Source organism: Octodon degus, unplaced genomic scaffold (assembly GCF_000260255.1).
Source record: "Octodon degus isolate 3935 unplaced genomic scaffold, OctDeg1.0 scaffold00236, whole genome shotgun sequence".
Classification (NCBI taxonomy): Eukaryota; Metazoa; Chordata; class Mammalia; order Rodentia; family Octodontidae; genus Octodon; species Octodon degus.
In genome coordinates this window covers 1,499,402-1,509,106 of record NW_004524812.1, presented here as the reverse complement: position 1 = coordinate 1,509,106, position 9,705 = coordinate 1,499,402, and the positions used below count along the sequence as shown (strand labels likewise).

General features: G+C 38.3%; 1 long non-coding RNA gene across 1 annotated transcript in view; it reads left to right on the top strand.

The window, feature by feature from the left end:
• The window catches only part of LOC111813892, a 19,686-nt gene extending 9,981 nt beyond the window's left edge, over nucleotides 1-9,705 (top strand). Inside the window, exon 3 of the long non-coding RNA XR_002819020.1 lies at nucleotides 9,666-9,705. This is a non-coding gene — a long non-coding RNA (uncharacterized LOC111813892). The remainder of the gene's footprint in view (nucleotides 1-9,665) is intronic.

Genomic DNA, 9,705 nt, shown 5'->3' with positions numbered 1-9,705 from the left:
AGCTCTCTTGGGCTCAAGAAATCCTCCTACCTCAGCATTACAAGTAGCTGGGGCTACAGGTACAAAGTACCATGCTCAGTTTTGTGTTATATTTTTTCTATCGTAGGGATTTGCCTCTAAACCATTAGCAATAAATACTCAAATCAATGGAGAAATGCCTTCTTCCAAGTGATTGAAATTGAGGAAGGGAAGTCTAAAGTGCAGTATTGCAATTTAAACATAAAAATCTTACATATTTGTAAATGCTTGATGAGAGTTAATGTCAGTGAGAGTGCTTTTGTAGGTATGTATAGCTAAATGCTGAATGGGGGAATCAAACTAGAGAGAGAAAAAGGAATATATACTAACATGGCAAGTGGGTCATAGCGCAGGGTAGACATGTACAAAGCAACTCCCAAATTCAAGAATGCTTTTTGCAAAGTAAGAAAAGACATGTAGGATGACCAGTGCCCAGGGCAGGGAGAAGCTTACAATACCTGAGTACAGAATTATGATGCTGGCTATTTAAAGTATAGGAGCTAGGGCAAGTGCCAAGGGAAAGACTGTTGGGAAAACATGCAATCCTGGGGGCCAAGATCCAGGAAGAGTGTGGGAGCATGGCCTCCATCACAGGCAGGGAGAAGAAGATAGGGAGAAACAGGACATTGTAAAAATGGCCAGAGGAAAGCTGGCTAAGTGGGTGAGGAGAGGTAGTGGGGAAGCTAGTGCTATTTCTATCCAAAGCCAAAACATGAGTTTGTTGAAGGCCAGATAACAAAGAGATTTGCCCATTAAGAGACCCAAAATGGAGGGAGAAAGGAAGATTAATTTGAAAAGCTAGGACTTCAAGTTCAAGGTCCAGGGACTATCATCACTCCTCTGCATTAAAGGAGTATGAAGTGAGTATTGGAATGAGCTCCTTAGCAGTTTCACCTGTGCAGAGTTGAGCGCTACTGTACTTGCCAGTCTCACTAAAGGAACTTTCTTCCAGATTTCCCTCTTGGTGCTTTCAGTTGTGTTTTGGAATAGACTGAGGGAAGCAGTTGTTACAGAAAAAAATGAGGAGGTGCCAGGGGGTTATCAGGTCCATTTCATTTCATTTGCAACTTCAGTGGAGCCTTCCACTGGAGAACAAGGTGCTCAAACTTTACATCTTGAAAAACAGGAAGATTTTTTGCCATTTTGATCTGTAAACACCCTTAGACAAAGGGTGAGACAGCGTCTTTCTTGTGTTTATAGCTTTCGACTATGTTCTTTTATTCTTGTTTTTGTTAGTACAATTGCAGTACATAATGATTACATTCATCATGGGATGTTGGCACATGCATGTAACACATTTTAATTTCTTTTTAAATTAATTTTATTGAGAAAAAATTGCAATGAGATAGATTTAAAACAGGTTGATGGGAGAGTTACAACAATTAATACATTACATATTGTTGTCTTTGTAGTAGTCAATCATAGCACATGATACCCTGTCCAAACACTATTAGTACATATCTTTCTCCTTAGTGAATTAAGAGAAAGAGGCTATATATCTATCCTATTTTGTATATACAGATACAAAATTGTCCTTCATTTATATCTCCTTTTTTTTTGTTTAGTTTCTTCACAGATGGGTATTCCATTGCCATCCAAATATTGTAGATGCATGAATTCAGCAAAATAATCCAATATAGTTCAGTAGTCCCCAATAGTAGTGGGTTTACTTCTCTTCCTCTACTCCTTCCCTCCCTCTGTCTCTTGGTCCCTTTCTCATTTGCAAAATATCTAGTTTACTGTTTCCTATCACCTATGCTTTAAAAATTTGCTCTTTATTTATGCTTTGACTTTCTCATATAGAGAAACCATGTTATAAAGTTTTAGTCTCTGTTTTTACACACCTGTTGATGAGTATATCACCTACTTTTGAATTCTATTTTTCATATATTATTTTGATGAATTCTGGTACACAAATGTAGCCTAATGCCATTATCCAAGTGGTAAGGCCATCTGCTGTCCACCATTTACTTCTGTGCCTACAAGTGAAATCTCTAGGACCGACATAAGCGTGTCACGCAGTGAAAGTGTGCCAAAGAGAGGCAGTTAGCATCCATAAGCCATTGTTTCACAGATGGCAGTGTAGAAGTCGTCTCTCACTGGCGTGACCTTATGTAGAAAATAAATCAATAATTTAGCAATTCTAATTGTCCAAAGGACATTCTCACATTCTGGAATGGGGACAGTGTTAAGATTTTCAAAACATGTCCTCCATGTCCACACTCTGCTCTAACTGTAACAGCATTTCTTTCAGTTGCTTTCCTTTGCCTGTAATAGGGCCCTGGATACCTGGGTGTTTTACTTGACTCTTGATGTCTTGAAACTTCTGTAGCTTTTTATTTTCTTCAATCTGTTCATTATAAATTTATCTAGGCTTTTCTACTTTATCTTTTTTTAGTATCTTCATTGTATTAATAGTTTTAGACCACAACTCTTGCTGGTATTTGGCAGGTTCATGTCTACATTTATCAAAGTCAAAAGAATTATCCATTGTGAACTCTTTGTCAGCTGCTTTCAAAATGCTATAGTCCACCGGGCCTTGTGAGGGTTGCCTTTTTTGTAGTGTTTTTAAATGACATTTAGATTTAATTTATGACATTTTAATTTAATTTTTAATGTTTTAAGAGAATTAATGATATTTTAATTTAAATGTACAGAATCTGAATACATTTCATTCCAGGTTAGATGGGCCCACAGCTGAAGTAACACTTCCTGATATACATGTCACACCTGTGCTTCCTTCTGTCCCTTCCCTTTCCCTTTCATTCTTCCCTCGCTCCCCCTTTCTTTTTTTCTTTCTTCCTTCTTCTCTTCTCCTCCCCATTCCTCTTTCTCACTGTCTTCTGCTTCCTCTCCCTCTCCTCCTGTCTCTCTCTCCCTCTCTCTCTGTCTCTGTGTCTGTCTCTCTCTCTCGATTTTTTAAAGCAAACTATTAACAATGGTGACTGCCAGAGTGAAATTACAGAGAATTTGCACTCTCTACAGACTTTTTTTTTTTTTGCAGAACTGGGGATTGAACTCAGGCCCTTGTGCTTGCCAGGGAAGCACTTGTTCTCCTGAGCCATCTCCCGGCACCTCTCTCAATTTTTTGAGACTGGGTCTTTCTATGTAGTCTAGCAAGAAATCTGTATATCATTATATAGCTCAGTCTGACCTCCACTTTATAATCCTCCTGCTTCAACCTCCTGAGTGTTAGGGTTACAGGTGTGCCCTCATTTTGAACTTTGTCTTTCTTTATCTCACTACATATGCATCCAGGCAATTTTCTGACTGTTAGCGTATGATCCTATTAAATGTTCTACCTTGTTCTGTAATGATCCTACCCAAAAACTACCCTGTGTGTTTCTAGGGTAGTTTCAGTGAAGTGAAAAGAGCTGAGAGGGCCTTTTAACAGGATAGTCCCGCCAAAATAGGTGTGTTAGAAGAATGGATATTTAAGACCTAACTCAGGGTAGATTTTCTTTCTTTCTTTCTTTCTTTCTTTCTTTCTTTCTTTCTTTCTTTCTTTCTTTCTCTTATTTATTTATTTTGTGTTTTAGGGACGAGTCTACAGGGTGTTCAGGGCCTCACTACTAGATCAGACTCGTAGTGATCCACCTGTTTAGAGCGTCCCAAGTAGCTGGGATTACAGGTGCACGCCACCATGCCAAATCTCAGTTGCCTTCTCAGTGAGTCCCGGGGGGTGGGGCTGGCATGGCAGGCCTGGTGATTGAACCCCTGGCTCCTGTTCCTGCTTGCTGGTGCTTTAATCTGCTGAGCTATTTGGCTGGCCCTTGTTCTTTTTTTTGAGACAGCATCTCACTGTGCAGTTCAGGCTGGCCTTGTCTTCACTTTGTAGCCCAGGTTGGTCTCAGACTCACAATGATCCTCCTGTCTCAGCCTTCTGAGTGCTGGGATTACAGCTGTGTGCCACCATGCCCGGCTAGGTTTTCATCTGTTCTCATGTCCACAGTCTTCCATCCTGTGAGTAGATAGTCTTACCTAGGATGAAAGCTCATGTTTTTGGTGTCTTGTTTGTAGTGGAATGACAACAGCAGGTGTCTTCTATTTCCATGTTTCATAATTGTCTCTTTTATAATTCCAGAAATATCTTCAAGTTTTTTTTTGAGCCAGGCTGGCTGAACTGTCCTGAGGACTTTTTAGCTAAGCAGCTGTTGATAAGAATGTGATGGTATAATCAAGCCATCTAGAGAAGCTGCTCTCAGGATAAATTGTCCCTTGTCCTAGGATTGAGTTCTATCTAAAAAAGAAAGTTTTGGATGGTTTCATTGCACTCTGAGACTACTACCAGGCCCTGGAATGTTGCCACATATCTGTAGAAAATTGACCACCAGGAAACATAACTAACAAAAATTATAAATAGTTTCTGGAGAGATTTATGAATTTGCCTATAATAGGTTCATAATGAATTGTTAAAGCTAGAACTGGTATATACATATCTCTGAGCAGGGTGAGGTTGATATTAGTGAGAAAAGCCATGGTCTTTTATACTGTTGGTGACAATATTTAGCCTAAATCTGTAAGATAATTCTTATATTCTTATAAGGTAATGTTACATCATATTCATACAAGAGAAATACAATTGATATGACAAAATATTTCTGGAAATATGTGTGTTTTGTTCACTTATTCATTTATTTAATTTCAAGAGTACTAAGATTGCAAAATTGAGTAAGATGTAGTTTATCCTCTGAAACATATTAAAGTCAGTCTAATGGAGGGCAGATATGCTGAAAATTGGTTGAAATGCAATGTAGTGTTAAAGCTAACAAGATAATAGTGGTTCTGAACTTTGGATGGATATTAGGGTCACCTGGAGTGCTGTTTAAAAATCTAAATTTTCAGACATGTGTGACTGCTTTTGCCTAGAAAGACAGAAAAATCTTTAGCTGAATCTTGAATTCTGTATGGTTTACCAGATTAAGAAGAGAAATAATATGACTGGCTGAGGAAATAGCCCTTAGGAAACTGCACATTTGGAAAAGGTAGGTTTTAGTAACAAGAGAGGCAGAGATGTGTTTGGAAAAGTAGGTTGGAGACAGATCTTGGAGAGCTCTAAAAAGACATTTGTACTTTATGTATTTGTTATGAAGTCACTGAAGGGTTTTAAGCAGTGGGCCATCATGAGCAGATGTCTTGGCTGTGGCTGTACAAGCTCACTCTGGTGGCAATGTTAAGGAAGAAGTGGATCACCCAAACCTAGTTCAGAGAGACCCATTAATAGGTTAATACAATGACTCAGACAAGAAGTCCTGTAGATCTGGATTTAGGACTGTAGCAGTGGGGGTAAAGATGACACAAATATGAGAAATATTTGGAGAGTAAACAGCTTGGAACATGAAAGGAGGGCATGTAGGAAAAAGGGCACAAGATTATGAAGCTGCTCATTTGGGTGATCGGGAGAAAAAAATCACAGTAAAAAAACAGAACTCACAAAGGGAAGTCAGTTTGGGGAGGCATATGTCTCATTTTAATATTTGCTTAAATATTCCAAGGTTAAATCCTTGGAAGAAATTGCTAGGATGCTCTTGAATACTTAAGCTGGAGATTTGGAAAGTAGGTAGGGCTTGAGATAGAAAGTTTTGATTTATATTCATCAATGTGATAGCTGGGTTCTCTGAAAGTGTGAGAATATCCTCCCTTTCTTCCTCTTTTGTTTACCTTACCTGACAATCCTTTAGTGACAAAAAGCACATTATATATATATATATATATATATATATATATATATTAAATTTAGTACAGGGTCTACAGGGTTTCACTACACAGATCAGACTCATAGTGATCCTCCTGTTTTCAGCCTCCTAAGAGCTGGGATTACAGGTGCATGCCACCACACCCAGTCTCAATCATGGGTCTTAGCATGCCCCGGGGGCAGGGCTGGCAGTGCTGGCAGGGCACATCGGGTATCAAACCCCAGTCCCTGTGTCTGCCTAAGCAGGCACTTTAATCCTCTGAGCTATCTGGACAGCCCGATTATATATTTTTTAAAGTGCCTCAGCACAGTTGATGTGATCATTAAAGGAATATTTAGGACACTGGGTTTGATCAAAATATTATTTGTTAATATTTCAGTATCAGTGGGTGGCGGAGTAAGTATGCATTGAGGGTCCAGCTCGAGCCTAAATTTTGTGTTAATCATAATTTAACAGGAGAGGACCAGGTAGATAGCTTGGTGGTCTAAGCTCCTGCCTGTAAAGTGCAAGGACCCGGGTTCGATCTCCAGTACCACATGCCATGCCAGCCCTGTCCTGGAACTGGGAGTGGTGGCTCATGCCTGTAATCCCAGCAATCAGAAGGCTGAGACAAGAGGATCACTACAAGTCTAAACTGTGTAGAGAGACCCTGTACTAAGTAAATAAATAAATAAATAAGATTTAAAAGTTGATTTAGCAGGCGGTATAGGAGAATCAAGAAAACCTGAAATTTACTTACCAGTAATGTATTTATTATGACAATCAAGCACCCTCAATCCCCATAAAAAAATTTATTCTACAACAGTGGTTGTCAGTCTTTGAGCTTTAAATAATCCCAGTGCCCAGCAAATGAAATGAATAGGCACTTCTTGAGAGAAATACAAAAGGCTAATAAATACATGAAAAACTTTTCAGGATCTTTGGCTATTAGAGAAATGCAAATCAAAGCAACACTGATCCAACACTCAAGAGGCTGGGCATGAGGATCTCAGTGAGTTTGAGGCCAATCTGGGCTACATAGTGAATCCCTGCCTCAAAAGCAAACAAAAAACAAAACCCAAACCACTGAGATTCTATTTTACTCTAGGAAAAAACAGCTATTATCAAAGACACAAAAAATAACAAATTCTGGGTAAGTTGTGAAGAAAAAGGAACACTTCTACATTGTTGGTGAGATGGTACACTAGTAGGACTACTATGAAAAGCATTATGGAGACTACTCAAAAAACTAAAGATAGAAATTCTACTTTAGCCATCTATACCTCTTCTGGGTATCTTCCTGAAAATTTAAAGTAATACCTGTTTATCTACATTTATACTAGCACAACTCACAATAGCTAAATGATGGGAGTAGCCTATTTTTGCATTAACAGATGACAGATATATATATATGTTAGAGTGCTATTCAGTCATAATAAAGGAGAAATTTGAGTCATTTATAAGAAAATGGATTGATCTTGAGACTATAGTACTAAATGAAATAAATCAGACATGGTTAAATATTGAATGGTTTTCTGAGTGAACCAAAATATAAAATATAAATAATTTAAAGATCAAAATAAGAGACATGGTAAGAAACAGGGTGGAATATAAATTAACTAGATGAGATATGAATATGATGAATGCAATTATGCACATTACAAAGATATACTAATTTGAAAAGTTAACAAAAACCCCTTGCCAAGGATACACCCCATTAGTTAATCAGAACCTCTGTGAGTAGAACCTGGCCAAGCATTAATATTTATTAAATAGCTGAAGAAAATTCTTTGTGTACCCACATTTTGGAATTCTTTCTGTAAAGGATGAGAGCCTCTAGAAGTAGAGGTGTGAGTCAAGGATACTGGCCAGCATGGCAGGAAAGAGTAGTGCTAGGGGCAGTATGTGTCTAGCAACTGAATTGCCCATAGGTTGAGCTGCCCAGAGTCAGAGGTGAGGCCATACTCAAATTGCCTTATGTTATGGCTTGTGTCTAGATGTTCCCCCAGAAGCCTCCTGTGCTCATAGCTGGCTGGCTGTAGGGTGTATGATACTAGTATTAAGAGGTATGGTACTAATTAGTCTACCCATTGACATTAACATTGTTGTGGGTGTGGCTGAATGGATTTACTGAAGCGGAAGCCCTACCCTAGGTGCTTTTTAGCTTATAGCCTAGATAAAAGGGAAACTCAGGTTGCTTGCTGCTCCTTGCTTGTCTTGCTGTGAACTGTTTCTCCTCTGCCATTCCCCTGTGGCGTGCTGCTGTGCCCTGAGGCCAGCTGACTATGGATGAAACTTCTTGAACTATGAGCTGAGATAAATCTTTCCTTCTTTGATTTTTAGTGCCAAATACTTTGTCTCAGCAGTGAGAAGAGTTACCAGTACATCACACCTCAGACTTAGGGCTAAGAACTTACAATGAAAATAAAAGCTGAAATAATAGTGTCCTCCATAAACTCAGTAGGATAGTAAGAGAACAAGAGGTCAACAATTTTGACATGGACAGTAACACTAACAGCATTAGTGATAGTTACCCCTTCAGGCACCAAAATGTTATTGAGAGGCTATACTTGGCACCATTCGAGAGCCTAGGTGCTGAGGATACAGTGACAAACAGGGTAGACTATGTCTTTTCTCTCTTGAATCATGGATGTCAGTGGGTGGTGATGGCCAAATTTACATCAAGCAGTGCCAAGTGCTATGGAAAGCTTTAAACAGAGTGATGTAATACAGAGTAGCAGATGCCTATTTGGATTCAAAGAAACTGCTTTGAAGAAGTAACATTTAAACTATGAATGATAAGAGTCAACTATACGAATTATTGGGAAAACACAGTAGATGAAGCAAGCGTAAACAAAAAGGCCCCAAGGCTGAAAAGCAAGCTTAGCTTAGCATGCCTGAAAGAGATAAAGGATGCCAGTGTGGCCAGATCAGATTGAATGGGGCACAGTGGCATAAGATGAAGTTCTAGAGGTAGTCAGGAGCCGTAGAAGCCTAACAATGATAAGGAGTCTAAACTTTAAGTATGATGGAGGATTACTGAATGGTTTTGAGGAAGAAAATAATATGACCAAATTATATGACCTAATTTCTATTTTAAATATCACATTACTGTTTGGAAAATGGATTGGGTAGTTGCAAATAATGAAAACAGGGAGACCCATTAGTTGAGCATTTGTAATAGCAGTTGTCCTGGGCATTGTTGACATTCTAGTCACTCTTAGTGATGACAGGAACAGGAGACATCATCAGTACTGGAGGGAAATGGCAGGCACCACATGGCAGCAAAGCAGACTCATTTTCAGAGCACATGTAAGATAGCCTCTGAGTACTTATTTCCAAAAATATTAAAAAAATCTTAACAAGGGTTATTTATAACTCCTGCAGAACAGATGGGAGAGGAGTCAGAGATATATCATTTTGTGATTGTGATTCCATATTACTGCTTTGACAAATTATAAACTGGATTACTTGTTAAAGAGAGTCTAATCAAACCTATATTAAATTGAATATTATCAAATACCTTTTTTCAGTAAAAATCCCTCCTGTATGGAAACATTCATATTATTATATTCAAATAACATAAGAGCCTGGGATATAGCTCAGCAGTACACATATTTGGCAATCACAAGGTCATGAGTTCAATTCCCCTACAAATGACATCGAAAATCTTGAGATACATATTCATAAAGATTCAAATAACATAGAAGGTAGATGCTATAATTGTTAATCTTCCAGTGTTATTCCTCCTCAGAGGTAACCATAATGAGCAGTTTAGTGAGTTTCCTTCAAGGTATTTTTCATTTTTATGTATTGTTTGTGTGCATATATAGTTGTTCCATAAAATAATTCTATAACTATCAATCTGTATATCATTTTAGAAAATACAACAGTAAGTCAAAAGCATCTTTTCTTTTTTTTCTCTTTCTCTCTCTCTCTCTTTCTTTTCTTTTCTTTTTTCTTTTGAGACAGGACTTCACTATGTATCCCAAGCTGTTCTTGAAGTCTCTAG